At 41.2% G+C, this 18156-nt stretch overlaps 1 protein-coding gene across 1 annotated transcript in view; it reads right to left on the reverse strand.

The window, feature by feature from the left end:
* Positions 1-13331, reverse strand: part of znf438 (zinc finger protein 438) — a 49503-nt gene extending 36172 nt beyond the window's left edge. The window contains exon 1 of the mRNA XM_047568385.1: positions 13207-13331. The gene's annotated coding sequence lies outside the window, so the exon portion shown is untranslated. The remainder of the gene's footprint in view (positions 1-13206) is intronic.
* Positions 13332-18156: the final 4825 nt, after the last annotated feature.

Consider the following 18156-nt stretch of genomic DNA (forward strand, 5'->3'; position numbering starts at 1 on the left):
CAGAAAATAAATGCTGCAGAATAGTTTCGTGGAGACAGTGTCAAGAAAAAAAAATATTACAAGGAGGATTAGGGAGTTAATTGCATTTGATAGAGTGGAGAACACAGGTTTTCTGGAGCCAAGGTATGAGCTACCCTCTCCACACTACATTAGCTTTGATAGGAAGTATTTACTGGACTGAATGCAGTCGACTCTAGGAAAAGACAAGAAAGACAAGGAAAGACTTAAGGAATCTACAGGGAATAACAAACTTTTATTTAACTTCACTGCCAATACTTAAATGCCAATGTTAAAAGACTGGTATGTGATCAGGGGACAAAAAGATGATCAGGACTCACTAAACTTTCAGTGACAATAGACTTAAGACGGCAGATCTAGGGAACATGATGTCTAATATTAGAAGAAGCCTTCCTTTATCTTTAAAAGGCCCCAGCCTCATCCACAATATCCAAAATGTATCATTCTTGCCAAAAATAAATAATCTAATCTAACATTAGAAGATGAAGCCGCATCAGTGCAAGAATAAAATACCCACATACAGATAGGAGTAAACAAGCAGTCAGCGCTGTTGTCTGGGTCTCTGAAAGCCCAACAGGCCCTCGGGCTTCGGAGTGATTCTTCCCTCCACAAACATGTCTGTTCTCCGACCCCAGATGTCTCATTACTGTAAAACAAGCGGCGGAGATGAGCGACGTGCGAGGCCACTGGCCCGCGACGCTGCCTCCTTTTCAATTAGGAAGGATTAGCCTAGCCTGAGTGGACGTTCCCCCTGCTGCTATATGCTACCTCACATCGCACAGGACAACCGTATGTCAGGCCTAAATAAATTACAGGGGAGCTGAGAGCTTGGCGATAGCAGAAAGGGAGTTATGGCTCCACTTGAGTGCACAACAGGCTTAATAGGAGAAGGATGCTGTAGCCATCTATAAAACTTTACACCAAATGAAAGGTGGAGAGAAGCAGGTATACCCCTTTCCCCTCACTGCATTCCCATAAATTACACCTATAGGATCCCACTATTCCTCAGTAGATTTAGGTGTTTTACTCAGCAGGCATTAATCAAGTGATAAAGCCAAGCCAGTGAAATTTCTGCAGTGTCATACTCCCCAGTCCCGTCCAATCCTATGACACGCATTCTAGGATGGGGAGTCAAATACCACTGCCTGCATCACTCACTTTTATTGGAGTAGGGCAGCGTGGGGTTTAACAAGACATTTTACTCGTCAAGGGAACTGACATTACATAACCATAAAACGATGAGGTCTACAAATCACCCATCGACTCGTGACACATGGAAGGACAGTCCTGTGTTTGTGGGTGTAAGGCTAACAACGGCAACAACAGTGGATTCTAATGTAACCTCTACGCGCTACAACCAGATGAAAACAGCCTGCACGCTGGCGTTTCCTTAATCGCATACAAAATTGAAAATAAAGCCCTAAATACGGTAAACCCCCTTCTGACTGTCGCGCCGCATAATTTTTCCGAGGAGTCTGTGCCATAGCTGGAGCGACTCCACTGACCAGGGGCGTCTGTGGTTGAACTGAGCTAGTCTGCAGGTCCGGAGAGGCAGGCAGGCAGGGAGGCAGGCAGGCTCCGCAAAGCCTGACATGGAGCACCCTCGCAGGGGGAACGACTGAGTAATGGCAGGGTAACTCGATCCAGGGGCTGGGAGGGAGCAGGAGCAGCCCTGACGCCTAAATCATAGCTGTGGGATGTGGAGAGAGAGAGAGGGAGAGGGAGACACACAAATGTGTCTGGAGCAGAGATACGAAGGGAGATGAGAGAAAAATGAGCAACGAGAGAGTGTTGTGGGCATGATGTGGGTGGGGAGATATTTGGGAAGCGGCCAAATAACAGGGGATGAGCGTGAACGTCTCTTTGCTGTCTTTTAATGCACGTGCCACACCCACCGCCGGAGTGGGAGGGGCCTCACAGGGACGATGAGGCGTGGGGGTCCTGGTTTCAAATTCACAAGCTCTCAAACTGAATAAACACACATGGGCCTCAAATGACTTCTCTTCTCCCTGATGTCTGGAGCTAATTGAGATACTGAGACTGGCGGACGTGAATGAATGTATCCTCCATTCGAGGCCAAAAATATTTAACCTGTAATTAACCTGCTTCGGCTTTTATTTCATATTAAATATATTATGATTTCCAGGTTCTTTTAGGCCAATTTTTTTATTTTTCTAAACTAAAACTAACACCATGAAACCTGAGCATCGTAAACACAAGTAAAAGCAAGACTGCAGAAATTAGCTTAAGGGGCTTGCTTGCATAATTCCAGGGGCCCCTAAAGCCCCAGCATTTATATATCAACTGGTTCTTTTCATGCCAATTTAACTTGATGAATATGCACCAATAGAGCACAATATTACTAAGACACATACCACAGGTTCTGTCCTGCTTTACTCTCCGAGGTGTAGAAAAACCTTGCTGGTTACACCAAGTTCCTCCTAACTTGTTCCACCGAGGCAGCTATCACAGCAAATTACATTTTCTTTACGAATTTAACTTTATTATGAATAAATCATATAAGAAATATAAAAGAGAGAAGGCGATTTTGTCAGAATACAAAATAAAATGACTTTTGCACATTTTTCTTACGACTACCACTATGGCTGTAACAAGTGGGGATGTACCGACCAAGTTTTTTGTGCCGTCGATCTGATATATCGATCGTTTAATATTGAGTATCAGCCGATTTGAGCCCCAATCCAATCTTAAATAAACTAAATCTCATCCCCTATAGATTCCTCAAGTCTTTTCTCGTCTTCCTTGTATTCTCCTAGAGTCGATGGCATTTAGTCCAATAAATATTTTTGGCAGAGTAAATGTAGTGTGGAGCTTGTACCTGTAGAGAACCTGTGTTCTCTTCTCCAGAAATGTTTTGGTGATCCAACACCAGAAACTCACTAACCCTAACCCTTTCCCTGAGTGGACTCAGCACATGGCGTTGCGGTATTAGATCAAGTTGGTACACTGTAAGAAGTGATTTTGGAGAGTGGTAAACATAATCTATGCAAACCATTGCGCATGCGTCAGACCGCATGTTTGAGAGAGCGGGACAAGAAACTCTGCCGTCTTCCTCTCTCTTGCTGCCATCCACAGAAGTGAAGGTAAGCTATTTTACATAGGGCCTCTGTGTAATAGCGCGAATGCAAATGCTAATTTATGAAATGATGAGATATTACACTTCACTTGTATTCGGCGTACGTCTGTGTAATGTGCCATTACTTGAAACGAAAGTTTAAATCTGACGCTGGGCCACCATGGCTGTTAACCATCTGGACAAATCGCTGCATTGAAAAACAAACATAACTGATCCATAATCTCTTGTTTTTGAGGTTAAAATGAAGATAACAACCTCTGAACTACACATTATCCCATATATATTTGTCTTTCCAAGTACATGTCTGATAATTTCTTTTGTGTATTTTTTTTTCTTTGTTTGTTCTTATTTCTGTTGCAGGCAGAAGCTGTGTATGTGGGCCCTCACTATTTGCCCTCTCTTCAGTTCCTCTCATCTGTCCTCCACAAGCAGAGACTCACTGCACTTCTTTCTTTGATGATGATTTTATGGATTAAAAACACTGAAATCATGAACCATCTGAAAGTCTTTTTGGGGGGAGGGGGAGGTACATCTTACCTTCTCTGAATGAGTAATGGTTACTGACTGATATTTATTTACTTTGATTAGTAATTATCAGGTATTACCTACTAGCAAACAAGAGATAATTTTACCCGATTTCAATGAGTAAGTGACAGTAGAATAGATACATAAATGTGAGGTAAATTTTACCCAATTTATTTAAGAATTTCTTAGCTTTTTATTTCAGTTACTTTATACTCAATATATGGAATCGAATCTACCCCAACAAAGTCAATGCAAATTGTTACCTCTGATTTATTGGGTAAATTCTATAGGTCACTTTTTACAGTGTAGTATTGAATGATAATCTCCAACCACCATACTTAATGCTGGTCCTGGTGGCTGAAGGCTGGATGAAGTTTGCTCTGTTTGGTGGAGACGCATATGTTAGCAGTCTACTTTTTACTGCCATCGCCATAGTTATTTGGCAGTCTGAAGATAGCCTTTAGTTTTGTTTTTTTTTTTGACATTATCCCAAAATGTCCCAAAGAGAGCATCTGTGTTACCGAATGTTTGGCTAGTTAGCTATGGTAACGGTAGCTTGTGGTAACTGGAAGAATCAAGGTTCAAGAGTCACTCACAGTAAGCTAAAGAACACTGATCACTTTTTAACCAGCAAATGTGGCTAGTGAACCTTCCAACCATTACATCCATTTCCATCACAAAAAAAACTATATATTTTTAAAAACTGAAATCATTAAAAAAAAATAAAAAATACCAGATGTCAACATAGTCCGAGGATGTGTCTGGATTTTCAATACACTGGTGGAAACCCTTCTATTTCTAGCAAACATTACACATGCTATTTACGTTTCTGCACGGAAAATAGACCTTTAGAGAAATACCCAGCCGAACAAGAAAGAAGAAGAAAAGTAATGCAACATATATGCTTGAAAATTCCTTTCCATGAATAGAACATGATGAGAAAAGCCCTCATTACAATAACTCATGGCAGGTAATAGCCACAAAAGCCACTTCTTCATGACAGAGGAAGAGCACAACTTCCCTTTTTAAAGTCTTTGTTCACAGATCTCAACCGATGTTTTACAGGAAAGACCTGCACGTTGCTTTAGGGTTCCTTGAACATGTCCAGCACAAGCATCAAATTAACACAGGGTTTTTAAGGCCACATCCACACATATCCGATAAGTCTTGCATATTTGGGTCGACCGTCATGATGGATCAAGATTTTTCGGTGACTGTAACCACACCTTTTTGCATCAGGTCCCACGATGAAAAAGACAAATATGCAGCCTGTGCGGTTTCTTTCTTTCATCCGTGTGGACACCTGATACGAACACAATGATGTCATGGCTCGACCATCGACCCTCTAGCCCTCATAACAACAACATCAATGGTGGACTACAGGCTTGTGACAGTGCTGCATCGGATATTGACCCTTGCTGGGTGGCTAGTGCAATATATACTGTTGTGATGAGCGATGAGACAAAAAGAGTTATGGATTGTAATCCAGAATGTATGTTTGTATACGGCACATAGGGTTGATGTGCACGCTCCGCCTCTTGTCTTTTTGGCAGAAAGTTTCTGTAGCAGAAACAGCGCCATGCATAGGCCTGGGATACGTACTACAACGTTTCTACAACTATATGTGGCTTTGCAATGGATCCCTCTTTACGGAGAAATTCTCCAAACAACAGCAAGGAAAACCGGAGCAAATAAGGTAGTTTTGGTGCATGTAGACGTTGCGATTTAATGTGGCGTCATGACAGTTGTGCCTCTCCCATAAAGTACAATCCTATACCATGCAGTAAATTGTAAATAACCAGGTATTCTGGACAAATGGGCAAAAGTGGGAAAAATGGGAAATTTTTTGACCTTTTTTTTTATCAAAATAAGGATAAAAGTCCACAGATACATTTGGTTTTAGGTGTTAAAGGGTTAAATGCAGTAAAAGGACCCCAGTGACTTGTGACACTTTTTTCTTTTTTTTTTTTTTACATGTGATGGATCATAAACGCATCATAATGACAGGTCTAAACACTACCAGCAGTCACAGTTACCATTCAGGGTCAACACTGCAGTCCTCTCTCATCAAACCCCACATGATGTTGCCACATGACGACATGCAACCATGCGTACTGCGAAAGAAAATGGTTTTCAAGAAGTGGAACATAGGCAGGAAATATGTTAATAGTCAGAGAAGCGGCCCTGATATAATAATAGTAATAATAATAACAACAATAATAATATGCCTCTGTCCGCCGCCTGTAGCCTGTAACTTCTGTTAAACTCAGTCATTAGGGCTTCACATGTAATTTTCATTAACTTTTTCTTGGAAACAAGAGTCGAGCAAGAAATGTTCACCAGACGACTATTACTGAACCACATCCTCCATTTTCCATCCACAATATGGTCCCCATTCATTATTCAGGCTGGAGATGCATTTTCCTTGTTCTTTAATCCGCCACTCTTGACTTCTTTGGGCAGCACTTAACAGACGTGAAACATATCAGCTTCTCAGAATTCAGGTAGGGCTGAAAAAAGGAGTGGGCTCAACATGCTGAGGGACTTTCTAATTTGGTATCAGGACTTTCGGTTTCTTTTAAAACAAAAAAAAAAAGAAAAAGAAAAAAGTATTTCTTGGTGGCTCAGGAATGGTATGTCCTTCCTTAAAGAAAAGATAAACCAACCCAATTAGTCAACCCTGCCTGTTGACTAATTGGGTATTACATTTGGAGGATTTTTTTATTATTTTATTTATGTATTTGTTTGCATATTAATTTATTTATTATTTCCTCTTTAATGCCACCATGTGCCATTAGCTGTATAAATTTGCATGAATATATTACATAAATAATAAAAAAAATATTAATTATTTAAATAATTGATGAATAAATAACATAACATGTGTAATTCTCGTTTTGTGAAGGGACACGTGAAGTAGTTTTGTAGTTCTAATGTCTTACGCATATTGTATTTAATTTCTATAGTTTTTGTGCTGGCGTTCCTTAAAAACAATCTGCTGCTGCAACACAAATAAAGGGTTACTGTATTTCATCTACTTATCAAAAAACAAAACAAGGGGTTGGAATGTATATTTATATTGTTTGTATGTTGCCCACCAAATGAAAATGGCGTTGTAGAAAAGAGAACCCCAATCTCTGGAAAAGACTGTCGTTTCAGGAAAGAGCGGCATCTTAATTCAGTGTCGTAGCGCCTATATAATGCAAAAGCGCTTTAAATGGAAAAAGTAGGCCAAGCCTCGCAGCGAGACTTAAGTCAGAAGAACACAATCATTAGCAGCCACACAGTCCGACCTGCAAGCTATTCCATGCAGAATGACTGGCTGAATGTTTTTATCATATCCCCTCGTGTAAAATGTCAACAAGGTTTGGGAACGCTCTCAGCTTTTTATTTTTGTTGCTACTACTTTAGACTGTTTCTTCAAAGCCTGGCAATGAGCAGCGCTTGAGTGCAGCAATCGTGTGTGTGTGTGTGTGTGTGTGTATTATGGTAACATGATCTTGGTTATGATTGAGCGGAAATGTTAGACAAGCATCTAAGTTTCCTCTGCCTGCTTCCACCCTCTTCATCTAGCCACATGTGAAACCACACTGGAGCTGCTCTCCATCAAAAACTAAACACTCCCGTTCCTTTGCTCTGGATTGTGTTTAACATGCACCCCCTCCCCTCACTCATATTCCAGGAATGGATCCTATCACACGGTGTAGGTCTTCTTTCTTAAGCATTACAAGCGTTGAACCTTAAAGGTGCGAGGCAAACTCTGCTGTGTGTGTGTTCAGAGAGGGAGGGAGTTGCTCACACTGACTCATCTAAAGGCCACAGAGACGCTCTGAGTCGGCAAAAAGAAAATCTTTGAAAGGAGAATGTGTAGGCTAACCAATTTTCCAAGTGAGCAGAGAAAGCCGCTCTCTGAAATGAACAATAAAGGTAGAAGCTGAGTAATTCCCCCGATGAAGTGGAGCCAGAATCAAAGCTGATTTATGTTTATGTGATTGGTTTTATAATTCGCTATGTCACATAATCTAGCAGATAGCCCAGATGAAGTTCTGTTTATGCCGGACCAGTAAACTCAAGTGGCCTGCATTCATTAAAAACATGAAAGATTGTTCACGGGCCAAACAGAAAGCGGCCACTAAAAGCAGAGTGGGGCATCATCATATACAACTTAAAGGGCCGCTCCACCCAAATCAAGAAAACAACTAATTCTGCCACTTATCTACTTTAATTAATATTATTTATAGCGCTAATTTTAAAATCCCAACCTCTGAGCTCTCTGTAGCCATCACACCAAACTGCTTTTTTTAACTGACGCATTTGTTGCAATGAATCAATTGATTGTTAGGTGTATTAAATGTCAGAAAACAGTAAAATATTCCCATTACATCTAAAAATTGATCAAGGAAAACCTGGAGCCACAACATTTATCAAGTTAGCTTAAAGTATGACTTTTAATTATTACGTTGTTGTCATAAGCTGATAAATTCTTTTTATTAATAGCAACTCCAGTGGATTATTATTAATAATTAAAAGATGAATTTAAGGAATACTGATGTCATAAGCCTCTAACACATTCCACTCTGCATTCATTTGACCACAGGCCGGACCGCTACTTAATTTTTAGGACCATACTGACATTAATATTTAAAAGGTGACAATATGTCATCCAATACATCTATCATCAATCGATTTGCATTCACGTAAGTCATGAATACATAAAATACTGAGTAGACAGAGGTTAGTGTCTTTTAGCAATGGTGTTCATTTCTAAATGACACGTAGGTTGACATCTTCCACAAAGATTGCTTGTTACTTATCAGTGGACACATACGCAAATAAGCCACAAGAGGAACAACTCAAACAACATTAAGAGCAGCACAAGGTGTTGACCTGGCCTCAATTCACTACATCACAGGCTGATCAAGTATCTGTGTGATGATCCACAGAGGCCCCTGCCCTCAACCCATAGGACCCAAAGGCCCCCACTAACAACATTCTGTTGCCAGACACCCTCAGAAGACTCATATCCATTATCCAATGAGTCACAACTGATTTGGAGACACAAGGGAGACCTAGACAACATTAAGAGGATGTTATGATTGATCAGTGTATGTGCAGCCATGTGATGGACTGATGACTTGTCCAGGGTGGACCATGTCTCTTGCCAAATGTTAGCTGGGACCAGCTCCAGCAAGCATTCAATATATTTAAGATGGGATCGGGATTCCTGAATCTTCCTGGCTGCCCAACGTCAGGCCCCAACAATTTCATAAAAACAAGAGCAGATACACTAAAACACCATGGAAAGGATGTGACCTCAAATTTACGAGGAACCATTTTTGGGGAGCCAATCATTCACAACAGAAATAAATAAAAAGCAGGATTTCCGAGAGATCGCAGTAAGTTCAAACTAACTGGTGGTAGGAAACTTAGCAGCGGTGGTTCCTGTGATGCTCAAGAGCCAGTCGTGTCGTGGGAGTTTCTGTTATGAGTGTGAAAACGGTAACAAATGCACACAAAAAAGAAGAAGCGTTTGCTGACTTGAGTGGTGTGACCCGCTTTCCATCATCAGCAGTAAATATTGCTTGGACAGCAATTTTTCCAGTGTTCCAATGAAAGCTTGTTGTCCTCTGTGTGGGTCCAAGTGATGCCGCCTTAGCAACTCAGACGACTTATTTGAATCGACCTCTGGGCTCAAATGATGGCATCAGACCACCGTGACACAGTTCAACACTTGATTCCCTGTCAAGAGAACCTGCCAATCAGATTCTCTTGAGCAAGGCGCTACAGCCTGAGCTGCACTGAAATGAATACAAACTGAAAAAGGAAGTTGAGTTTTCAGTCAACTCTCCCTGCTTAAAGGGTGAAGATGAGTGTGGGTCGGGCTGACCTTTACAGCATCTTTTTGTAATGTGACAAAAAAACAGACAGCTACAGACAGTGAACATGATAAATTGTTATACTCCGAAAGGAAAACCAAGAGCACTGCCTGGAACACGCTGTACACCACAGTGGGAGAGATTTCCAGTTTCAAGATGACGGCTCTGACAGGAGGGGAATGTTCTCCTTCACCTCCCTACAGAATCCATCTTTACAAGGGTGTTTCATCTACAGTTTCACTTTGATCTTTAGGTGAAACAACTGGGACAGACATTAGCGGTCATTTGGACAGTTTTACTGAGACCACTTCTCTAATCGAAATTCTAAAACGCCACAGGAATTCATGGACCTGAAAAAATATGCCAAAGACCTCATGTGGTTTCTGTCAAGCTTTCTGTAGAGCAACATTTCAGTGAAACAAAAACGTCCTGGCGGCTCTCGAAGTGCTGTCCTGAAGCTTTAACCTCTGACCTTTGACCTCAGATTGAAAAAGTAGACCTACACCGTTCAGCCATGACATTTAAACAAGAGAAATAAATAATATTTAAACCATCTAATGACAATTCAGTGTTCTCCTGGGAAACTTTTGGACCTGGCATTCACGTACCACCCACCTAGACCAGACCAGGCCAAATTGGGGAAAAGAGCATGCTCCACCTTTGTCTTAGTCGCACAACATCCTAAATCTTAGGGAGCTGTTCTCACATAACGAACGACGACAAACAAGCTGCACAAAAGCAAAGCCCCATGAAAGATGTGCCAACTACAGAGAACACTGCAGAGATACCACAAACCTCTACAACCACTGGCAACAGCAGAAATTTTTTGAAACTGAAATATCTCAAGATCAATCAAACAGGGAACGTGTGAATCATGATCTTATCAATGCAGGAAATCAGTAACAATACCTGGCGGTACTTTGTGATGCTGTAACTCTAAAGGATGGGTCTAGCTCATGCACAACCCTGTAATTTCTGCCGCTGCTGCTGGCTGTCTTGGCCCAGATGCTCACATAAAAGCGATTTTTTTAATCTCATTGAGACTTTCCTGGTAAAATAAAGAGCATAATATTTTAGCTGTGCAGGTAGGCGGTGGCAGTAGGTGGCGGTGAGGTCCTCCAGGCTGGTTTGCCAACCACCATCAAGAAAAGGGTAGGCGGTGGTAGGCCGGTTAGCCGCTAACGAGGGTCTTTTGGCTCAAAGGATTGTAGGGGATGCGCTGGCAGTTGGGCATAAAATAGTTTCAAAGCTTTAAATATTCCGCCTTAGCCTACTCCCACCTGGAATACATTAAGGTGTAGCTCTAGCAGCATATAAAAAGACTCCAGGAAGAGTGGCACACATTGCATACTAGTCTCTAGGCTCTTGGAATATTTGAACTACCCACTGCTCTACAGAAGAAAATTCTAGAAAAGAAAAAATCTGATCTGACTTTGTTTGAGAAACTAAAGTGTAAAGTGGGCTCGTGGCTGCACCAACAAGTACTAGACAGCACTAGAAGCCACTGAGGCTAACATTTTAGCAAGGTAACAAGCAGGGAGGTGATGTAATGTAAGAAATATAACGGTTTTATGAAAGGATTAGGGTGATAGAAATAACAGCATTTAATACTATAGCCAACCAGCATACACATAAAATATAATGAAAACACCAAATACCAGGGCTGGGTTTAAAGAATAGACTTCCAATTCAAATCGATCTCCTTTTGAAAGGTATCGATTCATAAAATTCAGGTTCTTCTCCTTGGAAATCACACTGTAGTCTCTCGGCTTATTTCGCACAACTATTGCAAGAGTGGGCGACAAGCTTAGTGCACACGTCAGGGAGAACCAAAAGAAGACAGAGGCATCAACTGTGAGATCACCATGACGCCTGGAAGCTGATTGGATTTACGAAGTATGATGACAGGGGAGAGATGGACAGAAGAAAAGCCATATGCAAGATGCGCAGATATGAGTTCAAATCCAGCAAATCCCTGAAACCAATGACTAAAACTAGGTTTGTATAAATCTCTCTCACAACTAAGTCAGTTTGTTTTGAAACTGAAATATCTCTGTATGAATTGTATATGTTCTATATTGAATCCAAAGAACTGGGGCCGTGTGAATCTGAATTGGTTCTGAAAATCAGTAGCGATACCCAGCTGTATGATGACTCCACCATTTCTGAAAGCATCCTATCTTACAAAGGGCAGTAACACAACCAGTAGCACCACTGCTGCCCAAAATATTAGAAGAAGAAGTCTTGAAGAAGAAGAACAACTAAAAGAAAAGGAAGAAGACTTGTCTTGTGTAAATTGGTAAACACAGCCTTGTTCCACCATCTGGCATGTTGCAATGAAGTTCCTGTAAATACAGGTCACCATTGCTTACAAAGACCTGACACAACCTGAGATATCACACACATGTCTAAGATGTCATAGTACACTGAATATCATTAACATGCCCAAACTCTGGGCCAATTTGCACAAATTTGGTATGCAGTAGGGATGTCCTGATCGGAGCCGATCCAGTCATTTTTAAAACGATTGGATCGGTATCAGGCTCCAGCCAAACCTGATCTTTTCTAGGTTTTTTATTTTAGGTCTGCCACACACCGAAACCACGTCGCTATAGCGTCAAAACCATATCTTGCTCCACTGTTTTAATGGGGGTTGGCTACCGACAAACGGTGCCCAAAAACTTTGACAGAAAAGATTAAATTGTGCAACGTGGATGTTTGTTGAGGTGACCAGAGGAGAACATCATTCAGTCCTATCAACCTGATTCAACACCAAAAAACTCAGCAAAGGCTGCACACAAGCAACAACAAACACTGAACGCTGCTTTTAAAAGAAAAGTTTAAAGGAGACAGTGTCAAGGAGAAAAAATATCCCAGGAAGAGTTGGATGACTAGAACATTTCTGAAGTACAGAACACGGGTTTTCTGGAGCCAGTGTACGAGCTTCCCTCTCCACACTACATTAACTTTGACAGACAAGGAAAGACTTTAAGAATTCATTTAAGATCAGATTGGGACTTGGATCGGTCGATGCTCAATATTAATAGACCGTATTGGATCAGGGTGCTTAAAGACTTTATCAGGACGTCCCTAAATGCATTAAAGTTAGTGAGAAATGTGTCCACAGCAAAACATACAAATACATCACAAACTCCCTGCTTTGCAGTGTCAGAGCTGCACTGTAACCCTCGCAGCAACACAGGTACACAACCAGTTTTGTTGACATTCGGGATATGAGGGTGAGGGCAGATGTAGGCTTGCACGCAGCGCACTGTTACTCAGTTCAAAGCAGACTTTGAACTGAGTTTGAAACAAATCCAGCAAGTGTGTTTTTTGGGTCTTTGGACGCATCACACTGCAGGGAATCCTCTATCTGCGATGTCCAGCTGCAGGGTTAACCTCAGGCCTTCTCTGCATTAGCTACATACACACTGCATGACACCTCACTGACACTTGACCAACATCTCTTTATTGGATATGCACTTGTGCACATACAATCCTACTTCTGGGAAGATCGTGGTTGGAGTTTGAAGACATATTATTCGTACTGTAAATCCAGAGCAGAGCTGCAACTCAAAGGCTACCGTGGTTAACGCTGCAAGAAGCGAGCCCCGTTTGGAGCCTCGGTTTCTCCACCTAAACGCAGCAGGGGAAGGTGGAAACCTCGAATTAACTTTAAACATGTCTCACCTGGATCCCCAGTTATGTGGAGGGAGCGCCTTCAAACTAGAGACGGGCTCATTTTTCTTAAAAACCTGGTAAAACCGTCGATCCTCATAACTGTTTCTCTCCAGCCATTTTGAGCCAAACCGTCGACCTTGGTCCGGAGGGGGTGTGGTGATTATGACCGAGTTAAATATAGTTAAATTATCTGGCATTTTCTTTCAACTGTGATTTTCTAGAGGCTAGAAATGAAGGTTTACTTTAATTTCAAGTTATTTATACATGTTTCTAGAGAGTGAAATGCACAATTACACAATCATTCTTTCGTCTTACACCCCTTTTAAAGCGGGAATGGTACAATCCGACAAATTCCGGGGACCTACTTTGCCGTGGTCTGTGAACGCAGCCAATCAGAGGCCGTGTAGTAACCTGTAGCAGCACAACACACAGAGCTGTCACTGTCAGACACATCCAAATACCACAACAGGGCTGGTCTAAGGTGACTTTAGGTCACTCTTAACACTGCATGCACACACTTATGATGTGTAATTGTACGAATAATACAAACAAGCACTGGTGGAACAAGTTATTTACCTCTAAATATGAACAAAAGCTGCTAAAACAAACAATAAAAACAGATTATTCATTGTATTAAAGGGATGCTGATTTCTAGATTTATACAACTGGTTTGTAAAAGGGATTATCTTATGTAAAGTTTGAAAACCAAAGATAATAGATAAGAGATTTAGATAAGAGTTAGAATTAAAGAAAAGGCATTGGAGTTGCATTATGGGAATTGTAGGATAACCCACAGTGAGTTTTGACTAGAGTTTATGAAAGTGTTAAATTCCTGCAAAAAAAATAAATAAATAAATAAAACATAAAAATATATATATGGAGATAATTCATTACTTTTTATTTTTAACTCTCTCTGAATCTCTGTGAAAAAAAATAAAAAAAATCCTGCAATGCCTCTTTGAAAAACTATGAACTTTTTTAAAGAAGATACTGACTGCAGAGGCAGATGCACCCCATGTATGTGAATTACTCTGTTATATTAGTTTGTATGGCATGTTTAGTATTTTTATTAGCATATTAGTATTTTATGAAAATGTTGCAATGGCCCTTGTCTGACATAGCTCTGGAGCTACTTCAGTGTTGCAGTATGTTTTGGCTGGAATCATTTAGCTACTTTAGCTCTTGATGAGCCTAATAGACCGAATAAACCAACAGATTTATGTGGCAGGAATATCAACCAATATCAAAAAGGCTCACTGGCCGAATAAATGTTACTGGCACAAACTGCCAGCTGGATTAAAAAGGATGACACAAATAATCCCAGACTGACATTGTCTGTGTCAGAAAACAGGTGGTGTGAGAATGTTCAGAAAATGTTGTAAACAGTGAGCAGATAAACGAAAATGAAGTTTTCATAAAAGCGGATCATGCCTGCATGGAGCACTTTTGTTTGTTTAAAGTGGATTCTGAATACAGGAGCAGGAGAAAATCTACTTCTGGTGATCCAGACCACAGATAAACAAAAGTGGTTAATTAAAGGATTTTTAAAATTTTTTTAATATTCTATAATAGCATGAAATTAAATATGTATGCAGTATGTGAGTACTTTGATTAGCTACTTTAAACCAATGAAACCCTAGACCCAGTAAGTATGAAAATTGTTCAGACTCGGAAATGGTTGCGATTGCCGCTGCTATGGTTACCGCTACTTCTCTTATTGACAGCAAACTGATGAAACTACCACAGCCAATAGTTCCCACAGAAGCTGGGTTCTTGGTGCAACTAATAATTTAGTTCCTGCTGCAAATAAAATCCACTTAGAGTCCTTGATAACAATATTTCAGCATTATTTGTGTTTGTTTATGCTGCAGGCCGCTTTAGGCATCCTAATTAAGTCCATACTAATTGCTGCATTACATTACGAGTCAGATTTGACACAAATGCATAACCATGAACACATTTAGATATACATGTAAATGGGCCCAAACACACACACACACACACACACACACACACACACAACCTTTCTGCTGGTGTTTCACACTGCGTTCTTGGTGCAATGAAGCATGGTGTTGTTAGTTTTGCAATTTGAGTCACCTGGGGCTACGCGTGTCCTGTTCTGTTAACCACTGTCACACACCACAGTGTATAGTCTGTGGCAGGTGGCGATGCTCACGTCTGGGTGTATTTGTGTGCATGTGGATGACAGACAGACAGATAGACAGAGGCAGAATAAGATGCATTCAGTTAGTCCAGCAAGATTCCTCTGTCTTTTTCTGTCTCTCTGTTTGTCTTCACACACACACACACACACCCACACACACACACACACACACACACACACACACACACACACACACACACACACACACACACACACACACACACACCGAGAGGCAATAGCAGAAGCTCTGAGAACAAAGTGTATGCAATCAGGAACTTCAGTACAGGTGTTGTCACTGCTGCTTCTCTGAAAGCTCCTGTTTCATGCTGATAGTGCTCGGCAAGTAATATCAATATTTCTGATCTCACAAAACAGGATATGAAAGAGAGCTGCCTTTTATTTTTTTTCTGAAGCCCTCTGTGAAACGTTGCAGAGGTACCACTCTCATGGAGCATTTTCTGCCTCATGTCTGTAACGCTTGATTGAATCCTTAGGTATCACTCTTAAGCATATGATTAAATATCCAAAATGATGTTCTGTCTTTTGGCAGCGCGTGAGTGCAGCAGTGCATTGAGCTCTGCGTTACACACACTGATCAGCCACAACATAAAAACCCCTGACAGGAGAAGTAAATATCATTGACCATTGTGTGACAATTCAATGTTCTGCTGGGAAACTTTTGCACCTGACATTCATGTGGATGTTACTTAGACATGTAACACCCACCTAGACCAGACCAGACACCCCCACCCCATAGCAATGACACTCCTTGATGGCAGCGGCCATCCCAAAACTGATCAAGTATCTGTGGGATGATCCACAGAGGCCCCTCCCCTCAACTCATAGGACCCAATACCCCCCCCACTAACAACATTCTGCTTCCAGACACCGCAGGACACCCTCAGAAGACCAATGTCCATTCTCTGATCAGTCCCAACTGTTTTGGAGGCACAAGGGAGATTTACACAATATTGGGATGGTGGTCATAATGTTATGCCTGATCAGTGTACATACACAAAGAGCTTTTTAAACAACACATAGAGGTTTAACTCTAGAAAAAAGTAGCCGTGGCATCCCTACTTTGTGATCAATACCAGGATCTTTAGCTCGGGGCCAAATAGAATTAAGAATTGCTTTAGGATAATGACAGTATCGACCAGGACTCAGCAGAGCGTTTCAAGCCATGGCAGGTTAATTCCCTTCTATGAAGGTGTACAGGGAGCCAGACTGAGTCAGGTTTGACGGTCAAAGTAATTCTCTCCAGCGTGGCAGAGCTGCTGTATCTCCACGCACAGCAACTACTTTCTTCCCCGTACCACACAGCCATCTGAAACCACTGCGAAAAGATTTATGACATAATCTTTGGAAGGTGAGACGCTGCAGAGCCTCTGTGCCATCAGAGGAGTGAAGAAAATTTGGCAACAGCCGTACTTACATTCAGACCGCGGTAGTAAAACATAAGCAACTGCGAGGTTATGGAATAATTGCACCTCTACCACTGGCATGTGTCTATATCTGCAAAGCCACAAGTCCTGAGGCGAGTCATGGATGACATGTCATGAATTACAGGTCAGAGTGAGTTATAGCCAGATCAGCCTACAAAGCATTACGACTGACATGGTAATACAGCTTAATAACACAATTACAGTTGAGAAAAATGGCTAGGCAAACAATCATAGGAAAGAATTAGTCCTTTATGCAAGTTAAAACATCCAGTTCCTCCAAGGACACAGAAACTCTGGCAAAATACAAAAATGAGAGGTATAAGTCTTCTTTTCCAGCTGATATATTTTTTAAAGCTAGGAACTTCTGAGTGAGCATTCCTTGTTGCATATTCCCTCTGTGAATAAAAGTAATTTACCTTGCTCATTATGTGAGACATTGAGGTGTTTTGATGTTTGGAGATGAAATATTCATTTTTCTTTTTTTTCTTTTTTTTTAAAGTTGGCTTAATTATGTATGTGTCCACTGTCAAGTTGGAAACTGCTGCTCCTGTGAGGGATGTTTCAAGCGTACCTTTTTTTTTTTTTTGCCATTGGCGCAGAATACATTACCTCCTTATTACAGGGGCTGCCTCACTCGTATGCAACCTTATGGAAATATTAAATGAAGGGGCTGCACACCTCAGTGGACACACTGAATAAGCATGAGCGTGATTCATAATGTGAAGGTTGGGCTGATTGTCGTCTTTTGACTCACGCACTGCGTCATCTGTTGTTTTAGTTCAGATTTGCGGTTGCAGAGACAAAGAGGTTGTACCTGTGCTCTCGTTCGTTTTTATTTTAAAGTCATCGGAGATACGATGATTCTCTAAATTATGAGCAGATGTTTAGAGACGCCTTAGGTGTAATTTGCCTGGCTTTAGGAAAGTCACATCCCAGTGCGTGTGTGTGGCCTTGAGGTCATGTTACACACCAGCGTGTCAAGCTTTGGGAGTTTTATCTAAGGGGGCCACATGAAAGGAACGGGTCAACGTTTTTGGCAAATACTCAAAATACAGTTGAGATGTGAACATACCGCACAAAAGGGCTTAAACACCCAGACTGACGTGATGAGATGTTGGTTTCTGTTTGGATCAAACCAAAAAGAGGTCAATGAATGAGCTTAAGAGATGACGGTAGGCCGGTTCAGTCACCCTCATACTGTGCTGCCACAGCTGCTTCTCCTTGTTTCTGTCACCTTATTAAGCAAAGCTAGTTCCCTGCTAGGGAACTAGCAAGGAACTAGCTTTGTGTGTGTCAAAAACACCAAAACTGAAATGTTGTAACTTTAAGTAGAACATTGTCAGGATGGTT

This window comes from Mugil cephalus, chromosome 18 (assembly GCF_022458985.1).
Source record: "Mugil cephalus isolate CIBA_MC_2020 chromosome 18, CIBA_Mcephalus_1.1, whole genome shotgun sequence".
NCBI classification, from domain to species: domain Eukaryota; kingdom Metazoa; phylum Chordata; class Actinopteri; order Mugiliformes; family Mugilidae; genus Mugil; species Mugil cephalus.